Here is a 13177-nt window from a genome sequence, read left to right as displayed (position 1 = left end):
AAAACTTTAAATCTCCATATTTGTTTTTGTTTAATGTTGTGCATATTTTGAAAACTTGTTTAACATATAACATATTTAAATAAAGTAAATGTCTCTTATGCAGTTATTTTGATTTTGAGAAAAATCACAAATCATTACCGTGTAAAATCATTTTGTAAATATCACAGCTTTATCACAGCGTTAGTAACTATATAAAATAATAAAGCAATAATAAATCTAAGTACAACAACAAAATCAAAGATAAAAACAAAGTCAGAATCTGTGTTTTGTTTATTAATGTGTTTATGACCAAAATTCTTTACAATGTCTAAAAACATTCATGTCTGAAAGAAAGAAGTATAAGAATTCAGAGACAATTAAATCTCTCTAACATTGTTACTGAAACCAAAACAAGCCAACATCCTTTTTCTAAAATGAATCTGGTCTTCAAACTTTCACAGGCAGAAATTCTGAGCTCCTCACATTTGACTGCTTCTCTGTAGAGCTGATAGCAGAGACGATGACAACCATAACCACTGATAAGAGCTCACACAGAGCCCAGAGCACTTTCTGCCAATGAGGTTCAGTCTAAGAACCCAGGGAGCTAATGTAGTTTGATGCTTTGGTCAGTTACAGCCTTTAGAATATTTGCCTTCAAGTTGTAGCTGTTGTTTTTCTGATGATGGATCCAGCTGTGATTATCATCTTACTTCTCTACAGAATAGGTAAGTTTACCCCAAAAAAATCTTCACATTAATTATTGCTGATTATGGTTTGTGTCTTAAGTTTCATTGCAAGTTTTTTGTTATACTGAACTTTGTTTTACAGATTCTACTCAAGCAGTGAGAAATTCAGATCCGCTGGTCATCTCAGCTGAGCCCGGTGGAGCGGTCAATCTCACCTGCACATTTGTAGACGACTCAAATAAAGATGTTAGGATGTGGTACAAACAAAGACTGGAGCATGTGCCACTGGAAGTTGGATCAAAGTTAGAAGACAAACCGGCTGTGATTTCAGATCAATTTGACAAATCGAGATTTAAACTCAACAGAATAGCGAGTGGCATTTCTCTCAGTATTGAACGCGTCACTAAAGAAGATGAAGGGGTGTACTTCTGTGGAGAGACTGGAAAGAAAACTCTGGACTTCTCTACTGCTACATTCTTAGCGGTCACAGGTAACATTTAATGTTCTCTGCTTCAGTTTTCTGCTTATTCATTCAGCTACAGCAGAATGTAAAGGACATTGAATTGTTCTTGTGTATGTGAACTTACCTTTTCATTGTAAATACTGTTACAGCTTTTACCAGAGGCCAGTTTAAAATATAATATTGCTGTTTCTAGTGCAAATATCCATATTATAATGCTGTAAATATCTATAAATTAGCACCATCACAGTCTATATTCATAATAGAACACATATCTCACAGTTATGCTATTATTATACTGTCTTTATCCAGTGATGATACTGTTGCAGTTGAATACAAATACATACACTGTTTATATTATATTTTCCAGGGCAGTCAGACATATCAGTGCTCCAAACTAATATTAATTAGTCATATTAATGCTTTGAGAATATTTGAAATCATATAAAGCCAGTAGTAAATTTGTTGGCATTGATAGTAGAAAATTTCTTACACTGTCTTTATTATGTTTTCTAGGACAGTCAGACATCTCAGTCCTCCAAACTCCAGTACGGGGGTCAGTTTCTCCAGGAGAGTCGGTCACTCTGCAGTGCACGGTCCTCTCTGAGATCACAGCAGCAGATCTCCGAGTGCTCTGGTTCAGAGCTGCTGCAGGACAATCCTTTCCTGAAATCATTTACACTCATCAGAACAGCAGCAGCCGTCAGTGTGAGATCAGCTCTTCTACAAGCTCCTCTCTGTATGAGTTCTCTAAGAACATCCTCGACCACATCCATACTGGAACTTACTACTGCGCTGTGGCTGCTTGTGGGAAGATCATCTTTGGGAATGGAACATCAGTAGAACTGAGTAAGTCTTTCTGTGCACTTCTAGGCGCCTGTGTAGCAGATGGAAAATGCTTTTTGGGGCTTGAACTTTATTTTCATGTATACGGTATGTTTATAATTCCTGTCTTACAGAAGATCCTGTAGATCCTGTAATGCTGGCTCTGGCAGTTTTCTCAGCAGTGTGTGTGGCTGTAATCTGCGCTCAAACCATTTTAATCCATAAACTGAGAAAATCTGAACACCGCGCTGGTGGTAAGTGTTCATTATGAGATGAAGCTGAACATTTAGATACAAAGAAAATAGACTTACTAAATAAATGTAGCCTCCACTGTATCTGAAAGTGACTGTGACGTTTTATCTTCTCTACAGAGAAAGTTCAGCAGGGGGCTGTGAATGAGCGGACCACCAGACAGGTACTCTTTATACACTTACTCTGAACTGCATGGTTTCTACTGAGGATCTTGTATGGTTAACATTTCTTCAATCAACAAATCTGCCTTTTTCTGTTTGGAGCTCTTAGTGATCATGCACAATAAATATTTGGATAATCAGTCATATTCAAAAGTAAAAAAAAATTAAATAGCACGTATCGCTGATTTCCTAAGGGAACATAAGTGAACACATCTTCAACAGAGAACAAGGTGAAATATATGTATATAAAATCTACATTTTAATGCAACTTTGTAAATTTATTTTCTGAGTTTAATGTATGGGAAAAACTATATCTAAGACTTTTCGCACAGGCCTCATTTTATGTTTTTATAATATTTATAATATCTTAAATTCAAAAAATAAACACAGTTATGACTTATTACTTCCATTAAAATGTGTAAAAGTGTGTTCTATGTGGGTGATTAGTATCACCTACAAAATAAAACATGTCTTTGACCAGGGTGCCCAAACTTCTGCAAACAACAATATGCTGTCACATATAGCTAATTGTCATAATTTCATTCCTATAGACTCTATAGGCTCTACACAGAGTCAAGTTGATTTTTGGAGTTTATTCGTTTATAGTTAATATGAGTTTAATAAGTAATTAAAATAAAAAAAAACATAAAAAACACAATGTGTTCTGTTTTAAAGTGTTAAGCAATGTTTCAATAAATTGCCTATTTGTTACCAATATTCTAAATAAAAGAGCATTTCATGGATTTTTCATAGTCAAAGACATTCAAAGTAGAAATATTTGAAAATTCAAATTAACACATTACCAACCAAATGTTGATTTTTCCCCCATATATCAGGGATTGGTTTTGAATTTGTGATTTCTCATGTCTGATGAATGATGACTAAAGCATTATAATATTGGACACATTTTGAAATATTAGTGACTACTACTACTACTACTACTACTACTGCTAATACTAGTACTACTGCAACTACTGCTACTAATAGTACTAATAATAATCATAATAATCATAATAATAATCAACTTCAGACCTGACACTTCCTCAAGTAATTTGCATAAATAGGACTTAAATGTATATTTTGCTTTTTATAACTAATACTACTATTATATGTGGTTTTCCCAAAACAGAGCTCTAGTTATGTATTAATATGGATCATTATGAAGAGACTTTATTGCACAAATAAATTATGTCTAATTTGAGTTTATTGAACGTACAAGATAAACCGCAACTATTTGTTTCTTAAAAAAGTGTCCAGGAGAGGAAAGCTTGGGTCCAATTTTTTCTGAACTTGCTGCCCTGATTATTTTAAAACATATTACATACAATGGATAGAAACATTGTTCAGTCATTTTTAATAATATCTCTAAAGCTTTGATACAGCTGACCATTCCAAACTTTTAAAAAGTCTACAATACATTGGTTTTGACCACAGAGCTACCAGCTGGATTAGAAATGATCTCTTTGGTACACCGCAATGTGGCAAAGCTCTGGCACAGTAACTGTAGTAACACAGTAACTGAGGAGGTCCTTCAAGTTCAATCTTTGAGCCAGTAATATTTAATGGCTTAGCCACGTTCATTGTTGATTGCAAAGTATTTTTATATGGTGTTGACACCATTCTACTTTTAATGATAATTTTATAGTGCCTTAAAATCAGCCTAAAACAATCATAAACAAGTCATAAATGTTGACAAAAATAATTTTTTGATGTTGTTCAGAGCCTCTAATAACACTTTTAACATCAAAACCCTGACTTTGGCATATGACTCGATGAAATGCACTTACATATTACACATTATGTTAGCAAGCTTACGCATGTGGCTTTCTGTATTGTAACAAAATGTGTTTCTCAAAGTACTCGAAGAAAAAATATATACAGATGTGCATCTGCTACTAGTCTTAAACCTATAGACTCTGTTTACCACTCTGCCTTAAGATTTATTACTAGTGATGCATGATCTCAGACTTGTTCCAGTGATTTTATCACCCTTCAGGTGTCGAGAGCTTTTAGCTACAGAGCACCCAAGAGCTGGTATTCAATACAGGAAACTCTGAAGCTTCACTCACTGACACCACATTAACATTTTAAACTTTAATTAGTCTTTAACCAGCTTCAATCAGCCTGACAATTTCTTTAGATTCTAGTTAACTTTCTACATGATTTCAGTGATTTACCATATTATTTACTATGCTTTTTATTTATTTTATTATCAACTTTTACTTCAACTTTAGTTATTGTTTAAGTTTGTTTTTTTTTTATTTTCCATCCTGAAATGTATTTATTTTCCAATACATTTTATTGGTTTAATCTAATTTTAAAAGTTTTTTACTCTTACATTTTACTATTATGATTGTTAATATTTTTATTATTATTATTTGTACTGTATTATATATATGAACAGGCTTATATATTATGATAAATGTGTTGTTGTTGTTGGAACAAAACCTTGTATCTCCAAAATGATAACTTTACAGAAGAAAGCAAAAAACCTTTTTTTTACGTTTAATGTAAGTCAGTGGAAGTAGAAATTTTTCCAATTGATTTTCGCATCATTTCTTTTGGTCCATTCTTCATGAAATTTACATACAATGTAAAAGACAACAGGCATTTTCAAATTATGTCATGTTGCTTTGCTCAATGATACAATCAGGAGTTCGCAGTCTGGCCTGGATTTGACAGACTAATATTTCTTTTCAGTTTCATGCTCTACATTATTTTAAGATGATTGTCTGAGTCAATGAGTAAAACATTTTACCTGCAATAGAAAACTGATTCTCTTTCATCAGCCAACTTGAAGTACTTCAGCAATTTCTCCAAGTTTGTATACATTTTTGAGTGGATGATGATGTTCATTCTTACAGGAACAGAACAGTGAGAACCTGCATTACGCTGCCATCCACATCAAAGAGAAGAAAGCTAAAAGTGGGAGAGTGAAGAGAGAACAGCCTGAAGACGTTGTTTACTCTCAAGTGAGAAGCTCCAAAGCCGCTGCTCATCGTTCTCATCACTAGTTTACTAAGATGGACCTTTTCACACCTCAAACGAGCTCCAGCCTTTAATCTGTCACTGTTTATTTCTTGTTAGTGATTGTTCTGCTGATTGAAATGAAGTCTCGGTTCTCTGAAGGATGAGTATGTGGTCAATATTGACCTTTATTGCTATTTTCATATTTAATGAAAGGAACATACTGGGGGGAAAAATAAAAACATACAACATGGTCTGTAAAAAAGTTTTATTTTTTTCCCTGTTCTCTGAAAATGTGTAAACATATTTTTAATAAGAAAATCAACAATACGTCATGTGACTGCGACTGGTATGTATCTATACTGATATGACTGTATAGATGTTACTGATCCAGCTTCAGACTGGTAGATGATGACCAGTTGGTCATTTTCTTTGATTGGATGGTTTGTATTGATACAGAAGGTACTGTTTTAATGATAACTTCAAATTAAAGATGGTTAATTCTCGTGTGTGATGTTCTTCATAACTCATAATCAGTAGAATGGAGATCTATAATTTTCCTAGCAAAAACATTTTTCAGAATACATCGAGCTCTGTATATCATAACAGCATAAACATAAATAAAACTTTTTTCTTTTCAGTGTTCTTGCAATTTGTGTATGATATTAGTCTGATTTAAATGATGTAAAATTATCAAAAAAATAAATAAATTAAATTATAATTAAATTACTCTGAAGTCAGATACTTCTCAGTTACTGACCCCAACAATCATTGACTCACTGGACTCTCTTCTCTTGTAGCAGCAGAAGTGAAGTTTGGGGATGTTTTCTGTTACTGTCAGCTTTGGAAACTGTATCTGTTTATTTGTGTTTGTGCTGATTTCAGTCAGGATCTACAATCATGTGCTTCACTTTGCTCTGTGCTCAAAACTACATGACTGAAAAAAAGCAGTCTGGTCTGGTATGAAGTGTCAGTTCTCTGAAGGAGCCGAGCGAGAGCAGTTTTAGAGTGTGTGGTCACTCAGATGTGAGACAAACACACTCATGAGCTCAGATGGTGTCTGATATTGTTCGCTCTCAATGGAAATGTAGAAGACGTGTTTCAGGCTGTAGGGAGAACAGATCTATATACACAGTTACTGTTTATTTGCTTTGTTTAACATACTGGGGGAAAAAAAAGTAAACTAAAATGTGGCCTCCACAAAGTTATGGCATTTAACTTCAGCAAATACATATAGATGTACACAAAAATTGGTAGAAAAAAAACCCAAACAGATTTAAATGTGTTCTTTGTAGAATTTCTATACGTGTGATGTGTTTTAAGGTGGAAGGATTTTTTATTACATGCTATGACTCTCAAGATGCAAATAAATGCTGAGTTTTAAAGTGTTCTGAATGTGTTCTGAATGTCTTCTGATAGGTAACTTAGAGGCCACTCTGGTGATGTTATATTTATTTCCATTTGAAGCATTAGATTTGTTACTTTACCTGATTTTAATTATAATTTGGAAGAAAAAGATAAAACACTTCAAACAAATCAAACCCTTTTGCAATGAGACAACTCTGTATAGATTTCAAATTCAGATTTAATGGTATTTTAAACAAGAATAACTGTAGAATATGTTTTACTCAAAAGTAAAATTGCTATAAATGGTTGTTTACGCACTAGAATAAGTCTTTACTGTTTACTTCTCTTTGCAAAAGCATCTAGTTGTTTTTGATTAACTTGCTGTGGTTACACACAATCAAGCTAAGTTTATTTGCTAGTTTGCAAGTGTAGTGAACATAATTGGCAAAACACTGTGCTATGAAGATTCACACTGAATTAAATGGAAGTATGTAAAACTTACATTAAAAAATGATTACTACAAATGTTAGTATTACACTGTATGTATTTTACATGAACTTACATTTAGAAAATTTAGCTTCTTCATGAAGCTTGTCTTCCTCCTCCAGTTTGTCATTGAGGGGGTATTTAGACTGTCATATTACATTTACCAGTTTCTAGTTGAATAGCATCACTGTCAGGAAAAAATGTTAAATCTCCATTTTTATTTGTTATTTTTTGCATATTTTGAAAAGTTCAGTTTAAGTTGTGTGAACATGTGGTGAATCAATCAAAATAAACAGATTAAAAGTATTGAATTAATGTCAGTCTGTATCACAAACATTCCCTGAATTTTAATTTTTTTTTTTTTTTTAAATACAAATCAAATACAAATACAAATTATTTTGTAATTCTAAAAGTCTACTAATTAAATATAAGAAAATAATAATAAAATGATAAAAGAAATGAGAAGTGGGTCAAAAGAAACTGGCAGAAAGTAACCTATATGTAGAGCAAAACTAAATGTTAATTGTATTTTTAACAAACATTTGTTTGCAGCCTAAAGTTGTATATTAATTTCTAAAACAGGGGTGAAGTTTTACTGTATTAATGAAAACCAAAACAATCCTAGACCCCTATTTCTGCAGTTAATCTGGTCTTTAAACCCTCACAAGTTGATATTCTGAGCTCCTCATATATGAGCGTTTCTCTGTAGAGCTGCTAACAGACTCTGTTAAAGACTAAGACAATAATAACCACAACTACTGATAAGAGCTCACGCAGAGCACAGGGCATGTTTTGTGGTCAAACAGATCAAGTCAAGCAGACAGAAAGAACCATGTGACTTTTAACAGCCAATGAGCTTCAGTATAAGACCCCAGAAGCTAATGTAGTTTGGCGCTTTATGCAGTGCCATAATTTAGAATATTGGCCTTTGAGTTATAACTGTTGTTTTACTGATGATGGATCCAGCTGTGATGATCGTCTTACTTCTCTACAGAATAGGTAAGTTTCATAAAGCTACCATAAACAGTTTTTGTTTTTAATTATTTTTAAATATATATTTATATATAAAGTTGTTTTTTTTTAATTCACTGAAATTTGTTTTACAGATTCTGCTCAAGCAGTGAGACATTCAGAGCCACTGGTCATCTCAGCTGAGGCTGGTGAAGCGGTCAATCTCACCTTGACATTTGTAGACAACTCTATTAAAGATGTTATGATGTGTTACAAACAAAGACTGGAGCATGCGCCACTGGAAGTGGGATCACAGTTAGGGGGAAAGACGGCCGTGATTTCAGATCAACTCGACAAATCGAGATTTAAACTCAACAGAACTGCGAGTGGCATTTTTCTCAGTATTGAACGCGTCACTAAAGAAGATGAAGGAATGTACTTCTGTGTAGCGACTGGAAAGAAAATGCTGAACTTCTCTACTGCTACATTCTTAGCGGTCACAGGTAAAATATTCATTTATTGTTTTCTGCTTCAGTTTTGAGTCTAAAGCATTGAATCATTCTCGTGTTTGAAATGTTATAAATAAACCTGCCTTTTCATTGTACATACTTACAGTCTGTTATTTGAGGCCAGTTTTAAATGCATCATTGCTATTTCTAGTGAAAATATACATATTATGATTCTGTAGATGTCCATTATTTATTATAAACACACTTTAGCTTCTTAATATCTGCACTTTTTCAGTGTTATGCTGTTATTGTACAGGTTTTATCCTGTGATGTCACTGATACTATTTAATATAATTACTTCCACTGTCTGTTTTCTATTTTCCAGGGCAGTTAAACACCTCAGTGCTCCAAACTGCAGTACGGTGGTCAGTTTCTCCAGGAGAGTCGGTCACTCTGCAGTGCACGGTCATGTATGAGATCAGAGCAGCAGATCTCCGAGTGCTCTGGTTCAGAGCTGCTGCAGGACAATCCTTTCCTGAAATCATTTACACTCATCAGAACAGCAGCAGCCGTCAGTGTGAGATCAGCTCTTCTACAAGCTGCTCTCTGTATGAGTTCTCTAAGAACATCCTCGACCAGCACCATACTGGAACTTACTACTGTGCTGTGGCGGTTTGTGGGAAGATCATCTTTGGCAATGGAACATCAGTAGAACTGAGTAAGTGTTCCTGTGTACTACTAGGAACTTTTAGTATATTTGTTTTATTTATGTGTAATTCTATCAACGGTTTGCGCTTCAAAGCTTCAAGTCAATGATATGTATCAACAACAAAAGAGAAAATAGAAAATGTGACAGAAACAGGTTTTGTAACTTGTGTTGTAAGACCACACATCATACATTATTTATACAGTATAGTGTAGCACTTACTACAATGTTAAAAGACAGTTGTTGTTGTTGGACTAGAACTAGGTTCGTAAAAGAGCAGTAATTGGTTAAAGAGTAATTGACCATAGAAAACGGAGAAAACACCACAGACCAAAAGTTAAGTTTAGAATTGCCGGCTTTATCAAAAATAAAAGAGAAAAGAAAAGTAGTAGAAATGTATTATTAAGAAATAGGATCCTTCAAGACATTACAGACACGACATATAACAGAGATAAATAATTGCATATGAATGCAAAGAGAGTCAAACAAGTCTTACTCAGTTACCCTTTAAGTTAGGAAAACCGATTTTTGAATTCTTAACCTCTAGTTAACTTAACTTAGTTGGTTTTAGTAGTTTAATTAGTATCTCAGTTGAGCTCTTATTAGTGTTCTAGTATTAGTTTGCAGTTATTTCATATAACTATTTTCTTTAAATTTATTTTTAATTATCCATCTTCAATGTTAATCAATTTAGGCCTATTTTTGTTATAACTAAATCAAAAGCATTTGGTATTACCCTCTATCAGTAGGTTATTACAACCAAAAAAAAAAAAAAACCATAGGGCATCTCACTAAGCCCGAAAGTTAACACCAGTAAATGCAGTATCAATCAACCTTACAGTTAAACACGTTCGAAGTATTTACATAACACGAACCATAAAACGGTTAACTGTATCAATGTCCATTAAATCGAGTCCTTAGTGCAAAACAGTCCTTTAGCAAATGAAAGGGAGACGCTCCCTCTCACTCAGCAGCGCGAGCACTCCACGCACTGCTCACGTGATTCAGAGAGAAAGTAACGGTTCAAACTTGAACAGTCTTACCACGGTTGGTGATAGATCCTCAGCAGGGAGAGGGAGGGAAAGGCTGAAGCACCCGGCCTTCTCTGCGATGTCCACTCTCCCCGAATGGGTGAAAAAAGACGTTTCTTTCGACGCACAACACACAGTCCAGTCGTAGCTCCTACCTCTGGTGGCTCGCCATCTATTTTCCCTGATCACGCGCTGGATGCGTGCTCCTCAAAACTTAACTTTTCTTCCGCGATTCTCGAGAGTAATTCAAACTAAAACGCTGAACAAAACCACAGTCTATCAACATAGACAGAAGGGTAAACAAAACTCTTACAGAAACAAAATAAATAGTCAAATACACTTAGATTTCTTTCTTCTTACTGGAGCTACTCTCAAACGCGACTTCACCCGTTCTTGCTTCCCCGATTCTACACTAGAATCCTCCGGGAGAGAACGACCATCAATGCGGTGATTTGCTGATAGATATGACCTTTCAACTTCAACCAATGATAAAATAAATGACCAAAACCATGAAATAATGTTGTTAATTCTATTTATCCATTTTAAATGTTTTTAATATCACTAAATAATTATTTAACTTATTTAATAACTATTTAATAACCAATGAATACTTTCACCTGGGTTACAATAGACATTCGTTCATAGTTTGAATTTCAAACTGAACTTGAAATGAAATGAAAATGAATGAAGCAAAGTTAGTCAGAGTGATGGAGTGAAATGGTTCATTGTAGAGAAACTTTTTATGCAAATTTATTTACAGTGGTGTTGATAGGAAGCAGGGGTCATAATATCAGCAACATATATTTTATTCACTATCCGCCAGTCCAACCACACAAGTTTATGAATATTTGCTCATTTTATTAGTTTAATGTTGGTGATGAAATAAAGGCTGATTCAGATTTTCTTTTATGCTGTGGAAGGTAGTGACTTGTTAGAGGCACTAAACACTTCAAGTATTTGATTCTTGTCATCAGCACTGTGAATAAATCTGTCTGTACTATGAGAGATAAAAGTACAGTAGCTTGGTTTGGAGAACGATCAGGAAATGATAGAATATTATCATAAAATTCAAACTAAAATATTTAGATGGGAAATGGCTTGAATTTCTCTATTCATGTTTACAATGTGTTGATCATTCCTGTCTTACAGAAGATCCTGTAGATCCTGTAATGCTGACTCTGGCCGTTTTCTCAGCAGTGTGTGTGGCTGTAATCTGCACTCAAACCATTTTAATCCATAAACTGAGAAAATCTGAACACGGCGCTGGTGGTAAGTGTTCATTATGACACGTAGCTGAACATTTTAATAGAAATAAAATAATTGTAATGCTTTCAAACGAGTTCCGCCTCATTAAACTGTATCTGAAAGTGATTGTGAAGTGTTATCTGCTCTACAGAGGAGGTTCAGCGGGGGGCTGTGAATGAAAGGACCACCAGACAGGTACTCTTTATACACTTACTCTTTTTCTACTGAGGATCTGATATGGGTGAAATTTCTTTAAGTGATAAATCTGCCTGTATCTGTTCTCCATGCTTTTAATAATGAAGCACAATGAACACTTGGATAATCAGCCATGTGTAAATCTTTGAACAGTCACATGACATTTTTCTGATTTTCTAAGTGAAAATAAGTTAACACATCTACAGACAACACAATAAAATAAAAATATACAATTTCAATTTGCTTTAAGATGTGGAGAAAAGAAATAGAACAGCTAAAATTGCCATATTTTTGCCATAAATGTGTCATTATGTAGCTATATCTTGTTATGCAAATTGTCCAGCATAAATTATTATCTAATTTCCCATTTTATAAATGTAAAATTGGCAACATTTGTTTTCCTATAGACTCTAAATAATGGCAGATATTTAATAAGAGTTTAATGAGTCAATGACACTTTAGTAATTGTTCCATATTCTGTAGTAGATTCGTATTCATCACTAATTCAAGGCTCAAAAGTGCTTAAGAAATTTTCAATCATTTGTAACTCATATCTTAAAGTAAGTATCACTTCAAAGATTTTTAATAACCAAAGACATAGAAGTTGGGAATACTGTTAGACTGAAATGAACCGAATGTGTATTTTGTTTAACTTAAATTTTTAATTTAACTTTAGTTAAATTCTAACTGATGCATTATAAGATACATTATAATATGGAACAAATCTTGACATATTAGTGACTTATTAACCTCAATGCAATAAACCCCAGACCTGACACTGCCTAAAACTGACGAAATTAAAAGAAACTAAACATACCTTACAGTATATAAGGTAGGGTAGGGTATAGGGTAAAGGTCATTTTCATATGTAAGTGTTTATTATGCATTACTACACATAATACTACATAGAATAATTTATTATATAACAAATACAAAAACACATTAATAAACCCACAACATGCGTTCCTTCAAATAAAGCTTTGTCTTGCTGAAGGGCAAAATCAGGAGTTCTCAGTCTGTCCTGTATGTAACAAAATTTTATATTTCAACTTTTATATATGACAACTTTTATATATCACAACTTTTATATAGGAATCAAACAGTAAAACATTTAATCTTCTATAGAAAAATGATTCTCTTTGACATTCATTCAGTATTTTGAAGTAGCCCAGTAAATACTCTTCAAGTTCTATATGGAGTATTTTTCAGTAAATGATGATGTTCATTCTTACAGGAGCAGAACACTGAGAACCTGCATTACGCTGCCATCCACATCAAAGAGAAGAAAGCCAAAGGTGGGAGAGTGAAGAGAGAAGAGCCTGAAGACGTTGTTTACTCTCACGTGAGAAGCTCCAATGCTGCTGCTCAGCGCTCACATCGCTAGTTTCCTAAGATGATCATGAGTGAAGATTTGGACCTTTTCACTCCTCAAATGAG

This window comes from Pygocentrus nattereri, chromosome 8, assembly GCF_015220715.1.
Source record: "Pygocentrus nattereri isolate fPygNat1 chromosome 8, fPygNat1.pri, whole genome shotgun sequence".
NCBI lineage: Eukaryota > Metazoa > Chordata > Actinopteri > Characiformes > Serrasalmidae > Pygocentrus > Pygocentrus nattereri.
The sequence above is the reverse complement of the archived record's forward strand: the minus strand, read 5'-3'. Positions refer to the sequence as shown.